At 40.1% G+C, this 13,110-nt stretch overlaps 1 pseudogene; it reads left to right on the forward strand.

Moving 5' to 3' along the window:
• Positions 1–11,983: 11,983 nt before the first annotated feature.
• On the forward strand, positions 11,984–13,110 carry LOC110336268 (annotated as a pseudogene).

Consider the following 13,110-nt stretch of genomic DNA (forward strand, 5'->3'; position numbering starts at 1 on the left):
CTCTTAGCACCACTTTCATTGTGTCCTATAAGTTTGGGTACGTTGTATATTCTTTTTCATTAAATTCTAAAAATTCATTGAGTAGAGCATTGCTCAGCTTCCATGTGTATGTGGGCTTTCTGTTGTTTTTGTTGCTATTGAAGACGAGCCTTAGTCCATAGTCATCTGAGAGGAGGCATGGGATTATTTCAATCTTCTGATATCTGCTGAGGTCTGATTTGTGACCAATTATATGGTCAGTTTTGGAGAAGGTACCATGAGGTGCTGAGGAAAAGGTATATTGTTTTGATTTAGAATGAAATGTTCTATAGATACCTTTTAAATATATTTGGTTCAAAACTTCTGTTAGTTTCACTGTGTCTCTGTTTACTTTGTGTTTCCATGATCTGTCCATTTATGAGAGTGGGGTGTTGAAGTCCCCCACAATTACTGTGTGAGGTGCAATGTGTGCTTTGAGCTTTAGTAAAGTTTCTTTTATGGATGTGGGTGCCCTTGCATTTGAATCATAGATGTTCACAATTGAGAGTTCTTCTTGGTAAATTTTTCCTTTGATGAGTATGAAGCGTCCATCCTTATATTTTTTGATGACGTTTGGTTGAAAGTTGATTTTATCCAATATTAGAATGACTACTCCACTTGGTTTTGGGGACCATTTGCTTAGAAAATTGTTTTCCAGCCCTTTACTCTGATGTAGTGTTTGTCTTGGACACTAAGGTACATTTCCTGTATGCATCAAAATGCTGGGTCCTGTTTACATATCCAGTATGTTAGTCTATGTCTTTTTATTAGGGAATCTAGTCCATTGATATTAAGAGATATTAAAGAATAGAGATTGTTGCTCCCTGTTATTATTGATCTTATTTTTATGTTTGTGTCATTGTTTGGATTTGTTGAAAGATTATTTTCTTGCTTTTTCTATGGTGTAGTTTCCCTACTTGAGTTGGTGTTTTCCATCTATTATTACCTGTAAGACTGGATTTGTAGAAAGATATTATATAAATTGGGTATTGTTATGGAATATCTTGGTTTCTCCATCTACAGTGATCGAGAGTTTTACTGGGTATAGTAGTCTGGGTTGGCATTTGTGTTCCCTTAGGGTCTGTATGATATCTGCCCAGGATCTTCTAGCTTCCATAGTCTTTGGAGAGAAGACTGGTGTAATTCTGATAGGTCTTCCTTTGTATGTTACTTGACCTTTTTCCCTTACTGCTTTTAATATTCTTTTGTTTGTTTGTTTGTTTAGTATGTTCAGTGTTTTGATTATTATGTGACAGGAGAAATTTCTTTTCTGGTCCAATCTATTTGGAGTTCTGTAGGCTTCTTGTATGTTCATGGGCATCCCTTTCTTTAGGTTAGGGAAGCTTTCTTCTATAATTTTGTTGAAGATAATTATTTTAAGTTGGGAATCTTCACTTTCTTCTATACCTATTATCCGTAGGTTTTGTCTTCTCATTTTGTCTTGGATTTCCTGGATGTTTTGGGTTAGGAGCTTTTTGCATTTTGCATTTTCTTTGATTGTTGTGCCAATGTTTTCTATGGTATCTTCTGCCCCTGAGATTCTCTCTTCTATCTCTTGTATTCTGCTGGTGATGCTTTCATCTATGACTCCTGGTCTCTTTCTTAGGTTTTCTATCTCAGGGCTGTCTCCCTTTGTGATTTCTTTATTGTTTCTAGTTCCAATTTTAGATCCTGGGTGGTTTTGTTCAATTCCATCACCTGTTTGTTTGTGTTTCCCTGTAATTCTTTAAGGAATTTTTGTGTTTTCTCTTTAAGGGCTTCTACCTGTTTAACCTGTGTTCTCTTATATTTCTTTAAGGGAGTTATTTATGTCCTTCTTAAATTCTTCTTTGATCATGGGATGTGATTTTAAATCAAAGTCTTGCTTTTCTGGTGTGTTGGGGTAACCGAGGTTCGCTGTGATGGGAGAACTAGGTTCTGATGATGCCAACTAGCCTTGGTTTCTGTTTCTTATGTTCTTGCCCTTGCCTGTCACCATCTGGTTATCTCTGCTTTTAGCTGCTCTTGCTGTCTCTGACTGTAGCTTGTCCTTCCTGCAAGCCTGTTTGTCAGTACTCCTGGGAGACCAGATCTCTCCCAGAGGAATTTGGGTATGGAGAGCTGTGATACAGGGTCAGCTCTGGGGTGTAGACAGAGACCAGAAGGATCCTGTCCCCAGCTTATCCTTGGTTCCTGTGTCCTGATAACTTTGTGAGGGTCCCTCTGGGCCAGGAATTTGAAGAGACGTGGTGGTCTTACCTGTGCTCACAGGTACTCCCGGGAGACCAGTTCTCTCCTGGTAGTATTTGTGTGTATAGCTCTGTGGTACCAGAAGACTCCTGTCTCAGGCAGCCCCTTGGTTCCTGTGTCCCGAGGGTTCTGGGCAGGTTCTTCTGAGCAGCAGTGATGATCCTACCTGTACTCACAGGCCTGTCCACACTCCTGGGAGGCTTACTCCCTCCTGGCCCTAATTGGGTATGTAGCCCTGTCAAAGATATTGTTAATATACCAGCTCTTAGAGTTTGTCAGACCTCCTTACAGTTTTTACCCTCTTCTCCTTGTGCTGTTTTTATTCCCCTCTTCCTTCCCTAATAAACTCCCTCAAGGTTTTTCTAATTTACCAGTCAGATCCTTGTACCCTGATATTTCTCCATTGCTTATTGACCCCAACAATGCCTCCTTTTTGCTTTCATGGTTTCTGCAGTTACTCCAAAATATGTAATCCTATCTGAAGATTTGGAGCTAGGAGCCTCAGAAGAAATAGAACAAACAATATTTGACTTTATGGGCCTAAGTTATCTCACTTAATATGATGTTTTCTAGTTTCAACCATTTACCTACAAAATCCATGACCTCAATTTTCTTTACATGTCAATAAATTTCATAATGTTTATGTCCCACATTTTCAAAGTAAATCTACCACATGACCAAGATTTGTGTCACCCACTGATTGGCCTGTCTTTGGAGAAAATGTGCTATGTAAACATAAGTACTCACAATCTGTATATTTTACATATATCATCTCAATATGCAATCCTTTAGAGAGTCCTTTAGTCTAGTCATCATTAGTTTAGGATAAGTGATGGTAAAACATCAAACTAGTTCCAGTTCCTTTCTAATCATTATTTTTTTCCTAAGTAGATGGCTATAAAAAAATAGCTGCTCATTAAATGTAGGATATGCTCACCAACTGTTAACAAGGTGTCTGGACAATCCTACTCTGGTGGACAGCCACCTTTCATCCTGTGTAATCTTTCACCGGTGCTATACAGGATTTTAACCAAAAGATTTCTATGACAAGAAACTGACCTCTGTTGTCCCCATAGTCTACCCTGTCCCCTGATTATTTTGTATGCTTTTCCCCCAAAAGTGTAATGAATGCAAACATTTCTACTCCCCTGACAGTGCTTCCACCAAGTCGTTCCTTTACCAAACTTGCTTTCCCACTTCTATTGCTCTTATGATTAAAAGAACACAGGCTTTAAACTCATAGAAGACTGGGTTAGAATTCCCCCCCTGTCTTAAGAGTTGGAGCTGTTGCTTCAGGCTCAGCAGATTGATTCTTTGTGTCCTCATCTAAGGAAGCAGCTGTTAGCCAGCTGAGAACAATGCAGAGGTGGGTCACTTGTCCATACAAAGGAAAGCAGTCCATACACTTTGGTCCCCTTGGATTCCTCTGCAGCAGCCAAACACTTCCTTACTGCTGCCTTCCGGCATTCTCCCCTTCTGACTTCTCCATTACAGATCACCCGCACTGCATTCTAAGTACTTCAGGGAAAAAAATACACAATGACTTGCAGTTATTCTGAGCTCTGCTTTGTGTCTTTTCTTGTAATAAATGAGCAACTGAGGGCTTTTGTTCTTCCTAACACAGTAGTCATATCACTAGTCCTTTCTATCCTTTCCTTAAGCTTGTTTTTTCTCATATATATTTCCCCAAAATACTGCAGGAAGTGAGAGCTAGACTGTAGGCTTAGATTTTCAAAACCTTCTTTTAATAAGGGTTCTTAAATGCTTTAACATCCCTTCTAGCCTACCAGAGGTAGTGGAAATGAAAAGTTAAAGCAAAAGAGGATGTGGATCTGTTTAGAAATATTTCAATGGAGCAGATCCAATCTTCATTGTCAGGATATCAGCAGTTCAGTTCACACGAATCAGCAGCAGCAGCAGCAGCAGCAGCAGCAGCAGCAGCAGCAGCAGCAGCTTAATCCACTTGCAAATACTAGTCATGAATCAGCAATGGCAGGTTGATCCAGAAGAAACCACAAGGCTCTGCCAAACAGCTTGAGTCCTTGCAGAAGTGGCAGAAAACTGCCAGACCACCAGAAGATTTTTGGTGCATTTCTCTCTATGAAGTGACAACAAATGACGACCAACAAAGAATGGTAAGGTGTACCAATACCACCCAGTGTTATTAGCAAAGCAACAATGACCAGTAAAGAATAGCGAGTTATACCAATACCATCCAGCATTGTCCATTGTTGAGTATACTTATATCTTTTCCAAACATCACGTGTTCTCTTAAGAATCCGCTTTAGCAAAACATCACATGCCTTTCTTCCAGGATGCCTCCAGAAAAAACATCATGTGTCTATTTTTAGATGAACTTCTCCCCCCCCCCCCATGTTTACTTGAGCAAAAAAAAGAAAATCTTCTCATAAGATAGTTTCCAGAAAAACAACATACTACACAACTGAGTCTCCAAAGAAACTAAAAATTTCCACTTCACTAGACTATGGAGATTCACAGCCCCAAAGAGAATTTAGCTCCAGCCAGCTAAGCATCTCTAACAAAGATCTACTTTTAGATGTGTAGGCAGAGATGAGAGAACCAGAAAAGCATGGCGAGGCACCTAGAAACTAGTAACAGAAGACACCCATATATCCATGAGCTAGAAGACAAGATTCTTTGGTGACCTGTAATATAAGTACATAAATAAAAATAAATAAATGGTGTGGGGGGGGGAAGAAGACAAGATGCTGTTAAAAGTGGGAGTGGTAGCCCTGAAGATCCACCTACTGCCAAAGACCCAGGACCAAAGCAGTAGATGTTACAGGGGATCAAATTGCCTCAACTTATTCTCCTCTGCGATGTTGATCCTCTGATGGTGTTAGTTTTTCAGTGACTCTATTCAGAAACTCTAGTGATATAATTCCTAGGTATAAGAGTATGGAGCTAAGAAAGACAGGAATAGAACAGATCGTGGGTGGGAATAAATGAAGAATTACCAGTGCAGAGCAACCTTTATTCTGTGTTTCAAAGAGTCTCCTACTGTGTCGTGTGGCCTCCCAGCACAAAATAGAAGGTAGGATTTCCAAAAGACTGGTCAAAGCGAACAGGCACTGTATTACAACAAGTCAATGTCATGAGCCTCCTAACCTGCTACACAGGGGGCGGGGGTGGGGGTGGGGGTTCTTTCTTTTGTACACTCCCTAGCAAAAAAACATACCCTAGCCATGTCAGACAAACCAAGACTGAGGTACAGTCTACAGAGGATCCTTCAACACAGTCAAGGTCATGAGAGAAAGAATGAAACCGCAGCATCCCCACATGAAAAGGGAGTAAAAAGAGGCCTGGAAACTAAGTGCATCCATGGTTTGGAATAAAGTGACAAAGTGTGATTATACAAATGACAAATTTTAATAGAATCTATAGATCAGAAAACTGCAGTACTCTCCTCTTGAGCACGGAGTCATGAGGAGAGAAGATGCCAAGCATCTTTTTAATGCTGAAAGGTATCATACACTAGGAAATATTTTGCAACAAAGGCTCAGTGTGCACACTTTACATTTAGCTGGTTAAAAGGGTATGTTGTGGGTGGAGAGATAGTTCAAAGCTTAAGAGCACTGTCTGCTGTTCCAGAGACCTTGGGGCTCAATTCCCAGTATAGAATTATGTTTTGGGAGAAGCAGAGCCACACAAAGATTGAGTACACTGCTGACAGGAAGCTCTCATCTGGAGAGAACAGCTAGTCCTCCCCAGTCTCACTGGAGTCTCCTCAAACACATGCTTCTTCAATGGTTCTAGGCACCCAGTGACTCCTGTTGTTGTAGTGAGAATTCTCATCCTCTCGTAACAATCTGTCATGCTTTTATTTTTAAAGGTCTGGTCTCAGTGTTTCAACCATAGAAGCTGCATCACATTCTCGTTAGAAATCAAATGATCACTTTGAAACAGAAAGAAATTAGGTGGAGGAAAAGGCCTGTGTTGGAGGGCTTACCATGAAACTGGAATTTTCTGCCTCCTGTGTAAGGAAGCGAGTGAATGATGAGCATAATATTTATGCCAGCCTTGCAATTGGATTATTCTCTGCCTCCAAAACAGAGCTGCTAATATCACACTGGTTCTCTGGGGGGAGAGCCGTTCTTTGTTTCCCCATTACTCATTCTATGCCTGAAGCAGCTGTTTGAAAGACTACGATTGCATATATTGCACACACATGGCTTTCTGGACATCAGAAAACAAAACAAAACAGAACAAAACAAAACAAAATAAAATCCAAACCAAAACAAACACCACAACTGCGATTGCTTTCAGTGCTGAGGAAAAGCTGGGTGTGAATCTAGCTCTAGGAAACTTCTACAGGGACTAAGAGCAAGGACAGTCCATTTGTTGGGTAGTCATTGTTTCTTGTTTGGGGTATTTAAAGATGGGGAAGCATCCATGTTTTTCAGCATGCTATCTATTTAATCTAAATAACATTTTCACAGGACTTTAAAAAAAAAAACAACAATTCTATGATGTCATCACAACATCAGCTTGAGGGAGAAAGCCTGATATTGTTTTATTAAGCAAGTATCATTTTATTAGATTAAGGGACCTAGATCCTTCTCATTAGCTTAACAGCTATTCTTCATGGCATAAGAATTTCAATTTAAAACCAGGCAGTGGTGGCACATGCCTGTAATCCCAGCACTTGGGAGGCAGAGGCAGGTGGATGTCTGAGTTTGAGGCCAGCCTGGTCTACAGAGTGAGTTCCAGGACAGCCAGGACTGCACAGAGAAACCCTGTCTTGAAAAANCAAAAACAAAAACAAAAACAAAAAAAACAAAAACAAAAAAAAGAATTTCAATTTATCTTCAATTTAACAAACAGATATTAAGTGCCTACTGTGAGACAGGCACCATAGAAAACTGGATTAAATAAAACTGCTTCGCAGTTCACAATTTCCTTTTCCCAGAAAAATTAAAGGTCATGTAAATATGATATGGCACGTGTAGATTTCTATCAACATAGAACTTAATTCTGATTACATTTGAATCTTATTTACTTTTGAGAGGTTGCATGTGTGTCACTGGGATTATATAGAGGTCAGAGGACAACTTGTGGAAATCAGTTCTCTCTTTCCACCATGTGGGTCCCTGGAATCTAGCTCAGTCTTCAGACTTGGTGTCTACACAGTTCCTGGTCAGGTGTTTCATTAGCCCCAACGGTAGAGCTTCTTGCAGTAACAATACTTAAGGGAGAAATACTTCAGGGTATTTACTAAGCAGGAAGCTCGGTTGTTACTGAGAACAGAAGGGAGGGCACATTTATGAGTAGGCGACAGAGATGAAGTCTTTCAAGTTTTCTGAAATAGTTGGATGATACAATAATTTGTTTTGCTAAAGTCTATCATTTTGTTAAGCCATAGTTGGATATCAGAACAACAATTTTGAATACTACATCTGGTTTGGTAATGCAAGCTGAACAACAGAAAATCAAGAAGAAATAACTGGGTGTTCTATTGACTAGCACAATTGCCTTATAGCATCTTTGAGTTTATTGATAACGAATAATATATTGCAAGACTCCCATCTTAGTCTCAGAAGATTCCAGGTACATTTGTAATAATAGCCTGACATCGTCAGAATAAGTTGGGTAATAAGAATAAGGTGGGTACTTTAAAAAGCAGCATTGATTTGAATTAGTGGATAGATATCACTGTTTTTGCTTAAAGAAAGAGAGAAAGAAAGAAAGAAAGAAAGAAAGAAAGAAAGAAAGAAAGAAAGAAAGAAAGAAATGAAGGAAGCCTTACAATTGTATAGCATTCTTATGTACTTGAGATGACCTACAATAATATAATGCAATCATTGAAGTCACTGTAGGACCTTTTAAAAAAAAAAAACATGCTAAAATGTTCATGCTAAAATGTTATGAACTAGCTAACCTCCAAGATGGTGCCTGATGTTTCCTGGCATCAACACCTTGTAGTTTCTTCTCCCATGTTTAGCTAGTATGAGGCATATAGTAGTATAATACCCAAAATTGCACTTTTGAGATTTTATAGAAGACTCTAGCTTCTATCCTAAGAGACCCTTTCTCTCCCTCTTTCCACCCCTTTCTTTCTCCCTCCATTCCTCGCTCTCCTATGTCCACTCTCTTTAAGGGAAGGTCAGTTTCTGTCATGTGAGCAACTCCCTGAAGAGATATACCCAGTCAGGGGCTGTATAGTCTGTCCCTAGCCCCATGAATGATGTTGGAAGCTATTTATCACGCTACTGACAACCTCATGAGAAATGTCCACCCAGAACACTGGGCTAAGCTACTTCCGCTTCTCACTCTCAGAAATGGTGTCAGATGGTGAGTGTTTATTATTTTAAGCACTTCCACTTTGTGTTATGTACTTGTTATGCACAACTAACTTGTCAATGGAAAACAGATGCATGTGTTAGGAAGGTTGCCCAAAGGTTAATATTGACTTTCACAGGAGTTATGAGTAGGCAAGATGGCTCAATGCTAAAGGTCCTGAGACTGAGTTAGATCCCCAGGTCCCACATGGTAGAAGGCAAGAACTGACTGCAATGAAATATCAAAATCTCAGTCACAATAGCGTATAATCCTGGCTCCATTTCTTTAAACAAGCAATGGTATAGTAAAGAAAGAACGAGTGTGAGGAGTCCAGGATTCTAATCTTAACCACAAAGATTATGGCAAGGAAAACGGCCTTAGATTTCAAGACGAGTGTGCATTGCCAAAGCCTGGTGTTATTGGCCAAACCAAATCTTATTAAGCTCAATCTCTAACAAAACAGATCCCTTGACAATAGTAATCTTGTTATCCGTTGAATCATTCCTACAAGACACAATTAAAACAACATTCAATATTCTCTGCCTATGACTAGACAGTAAACGAAAATAAGAACCAGATAATATTTCAGATAATTGAAATGATATGAAACAGAAGAATTTTGCCCAATACTATGGGTTTTTTTTAACTTTATTAAATCTGTGAGTAATTCAACTCTTCCTAATGCTGGGATGTAACTTCATTTTTTGTGCATGTGTTTGCCTCCCTCCCTCCCTCCCTTCCTCCCTCCTTCCCTCCTTCCCTCCCTTCCTCCCTCTGTTTTCTTCTCACCCAGAGGCTTGGGGTTCATAAGAACTACCAATGGTAGTGCTGAGAAGCTTATAAAATTAAGTAAAGAAAGACTTCCTCACATAGAAATTTTTTTGAAAAATTCTAGAAGGAGCCAATTAATTTTTCATATTTCTCCATCAAGTCATTCAGTTCCTCTTATGTGCTAGTAAAAGAGCCAAAACTATGTCAGTCGAAAAACAAAGGCATCTGCCCTCGTGGAATATGTGTTCTGGAAAGAGGAGGATGATAATCCACTGTAAAAATGAAGATGATTGCTTTAGAAACTGAAACAGACTTGGAAATGGGGTAAATAATAACAGTGATTAGTGGGGGTTTTAGGTATAGTAATTAGAGAATGGTTTTAGGAATGGGAATTGTGGTCTAATCATGGGTAGGAGTAAGACTATCATACTCAAAAAAAAAAAAAAAAAAGCTAGTGTAAAGTCAGTAAGACAATGACAATCCTGGCATACTGAAGAAAACATCAGTGGAAGAAAGGTACAGGACTTGTCAAATCCTGACAAAAACAGTTAATTAAAAGGATAAATAGAAACCTTTAAGGGCCCTTTACTGCGATTAGTTCCTATTCTCACCAATTTTCAGAGTGCCAACAGAAACAACTTAACTCAAGGGACAACCGAGTTAGCTCAGGATTCAGAGGGTCTCAGTCCACCAAGGCATAAATAGTGAGATGGCTGGAGCAACTTGATTTTTGTGGGTAAGACCTAATGTCAGAGGTGTTTCCTCAAAACAATGGATCAGAAAGCAGAGCTCAGAGCATTCACTGGAGCCAGAATTGGCTGTAATCTTCGAATGCTGCTCCACTAACCTACTTTCACCAGCCAGGACAAAATGAATATCCACTGCATGCACATCAGGGGAGTGCTTAGCCGCATGCAAATGGGAAATCTACATCAATCTGACCTCAAGACCCAGGGACCATCACAAAAGTTGAGGGTCTGGGATTACTGGAACAAAACACTGACTTCTGAACATGACAGGACCACTGCACTTATAAATTCATAGCAGCTGTGGCTGCCTACACAAGTTTATGAGCATATGGAGCACTGAAAATTTTAAGACTGAAACTATCTCTGGAAATCAATCTGGTGGTTCCTCAGAAAATTGGGACATAGTATTCTCTGAGGACCAGTTATATCACTCCTGGGCATATACCTAAAAGATGCTCCAACATATAACAAGGACACATGCTCCACTATGTTCATCGCAGCCTTATTTACAATCGCCAAAAGCTGGAAAGAACCCAGATGTCCTTCAACAGGAATGGATACAGAAAATGTAGTACCGTTACACAATAGAGTACTACTCATTAAACCATAACTTCATGAAATTCATAGGCAAATGGATGGAACCAGAAAATATCATCCTGAGTAAGATAACCCAGTCACAAAAGAACACACATGGTATGCACTCACTGATAAGTGCATATTATCTCAGAAGCTCAGAATACCAACCACATGAAGGTCAAGAAGAAGGAAGACCACAGTGTGGATGCTTCGGTCCTTCTTAGTAGGGGGACCAATATACTCACATGAGGAAATATAGAGACAAAGTGTGGAGCAGAGACTGAAGGAAAGGCCATCTAGAGACTTCCCCACCTGGGAATCTATCCCATATACAGTCAACAAACTCAGACACTATTGTAGATACCAAGAAGTGCTTGCTGACAGGAGCCTGATAAAGCTGTCTCCTGAGAAGCTCTGTCAGAGCCTGACAAATACAGAGGCACATGCTCACAGCCAACCATTGGACTGAACATAGGGTCCCCAACGGAGGAACTAGAGAAAGGACCCAAGGAGCTAAAGGAGTTTGCAACCCCATAGGAAGAACAACAATATCAACCAACCAGACGCCTAACCCCAGAGTTCCCAGGGACTAAACCACCAACCAAAGAGTACACATGGAAGGACCCATGGCTCCAATTGCATAGTAGCAGAGGATGGCCTTATCAATCATCAATGGGAGGAAAAGCCCTTGGTCCTGTGAAGGCTTGATGCCCCAGTATATGGGAATGCCAGGGCAGGGAGGAAGGAAAGGGTGGGTGGGGAGTACCCTCATAGAAGTAGGGGGAGGGAGGATGGGATAAGGGGTTTCTGGGGGAGAAACTGAGAAAGGGGATAACATTTGAAATATAAATAAAATATATCCAATAAAAAAGGTGAAAAAAGGATAAAAACAATAATAAAACAAAAAAAAATTTTAAAGACAGAAACTATTCTGTAAAACACTGTTGAAGGGAATTCATGACATTCTGATTGCCAAAACTCAGAGAATGGTGCAGCACAGAAGGAATGCTCACGAAACCATGGGCCCTAGCTCCTAATAATGTGTCAATATTCATCTTCAGTAACAATGGAAACAATGTGTCAACATGAGGTATCAGTAGAACTGTAAGAAAGCAGAGATGACTGTGTGGACATAAGCATCTGGGGTCTTGTTCTCCTTTCTTAAATATAAATATGTTTTAAGAGGAAAATCTATAAATAGAATATAAAATAGAACATTTCTGGAAACTCTGTCATCCTTGAGGAAAGAATTTATTGGCCCAAGGTCTGTTCATGAGAACATCATTCTCCCACCCCAAGAGTGAGGAATCTTTCCTTACTTACAACTGCTGTTGAGTTAAATGAAGGCATTCTGCCCAAGTGCTGTTGAATTAGACGGTGACATTCTGCCCCATAACGACTTTTGTTCTGATGTTTAGATCATCTTCATGGTATCCATGTACTCTGAAGAAGACACTGAACATGCCTATCTCTACAACAAATATATTATAGTGTTCATTGGAAAACTTCCAAACCACTGAGACTACAAATCAACTATCACTCCTGACAAGAAAGACATGGTCAAGAAATGACAGACTATTGCTTTCTCTAAAGCAGAAGAACTGAAAGACTAAACTCTTGAAAAGTTATACCAAAGACTATAAGCAAGAAAAGAACACAATAAAAAGGAAGGAGAAATTGCTGGAATATGGCCATCCTGCAAGAGTTGGGAAAAGGGAGTTGCCCAACAGAAGCAGCAGCAGCTAGAACCAGAACAATAATTCTATGCTTGTGAGGAAATGATCCAGAATCAGGAACTTGAAAACGAGCAGCTAAAAATTGCCCAAGCATTTGGGAAGTTGGATCCTGGCTTCTATGGCCCTCTGTGGGTCTCTGTGGGTCTCTGTGGGTCTCTGTGGGTCTCTGCAACCTGATACAGAAAAATGTTTTATAGATGTGGTCCCTCCCCTTTCTCATCCACACAGACTCCAAACTCTAACACCATCATGAGGCCAGCTAAGGCACCTGTGGTGGGCAGGTCCCTGAAACCAAGCACTGAGCATCATAGAAAATGTTCCCATCGTTGAAGGCCTGCAGCCCACTGTGGTGACAGGCAATCTCCAGCTTGCCAGTGCCAATACTCCCAAAGGCTTTGGAAACTTGGGGGATCTTGTGGAAAACTGATGAGAAATGAATTCATAATCACACATGTCTTCACCCTCAGACAAGATTGTGGGCCTGATTATCGTCATGCAAAATGAAAAAAAAAAATTTTCCTTATGCAGGATTTTGTTGGACTCCTCACTCTTGACTGGATCCATAATCATGCAACCCAAATACCTTTTTGTCCAGTGTAAATCTGCTCACTCACTGCTCCTATCAAATGATGTTACCAGAGTCAGTAGCAATTGTCTGTTCTGCCAAGTTCCAGGAAACTAGATTCTTTAAGTTAACTGGCTGTGGCCTTCAAGAGAATTCATCCTGCTAG

The sequence above is a fragment of the Mus pahari genome, chromosome 19 (assembly GCF_900095145.1).
Source record: "Mus pahari chromosome 19, PAHARI_EIJ_v1.1, whole genome shotgun sequence".
NCBI classification, from domain to species: Eukaryota; Metazoa; Chordata; class Mammalia; order Rodentia; family Muridae; genus Mus; species Mus pahari.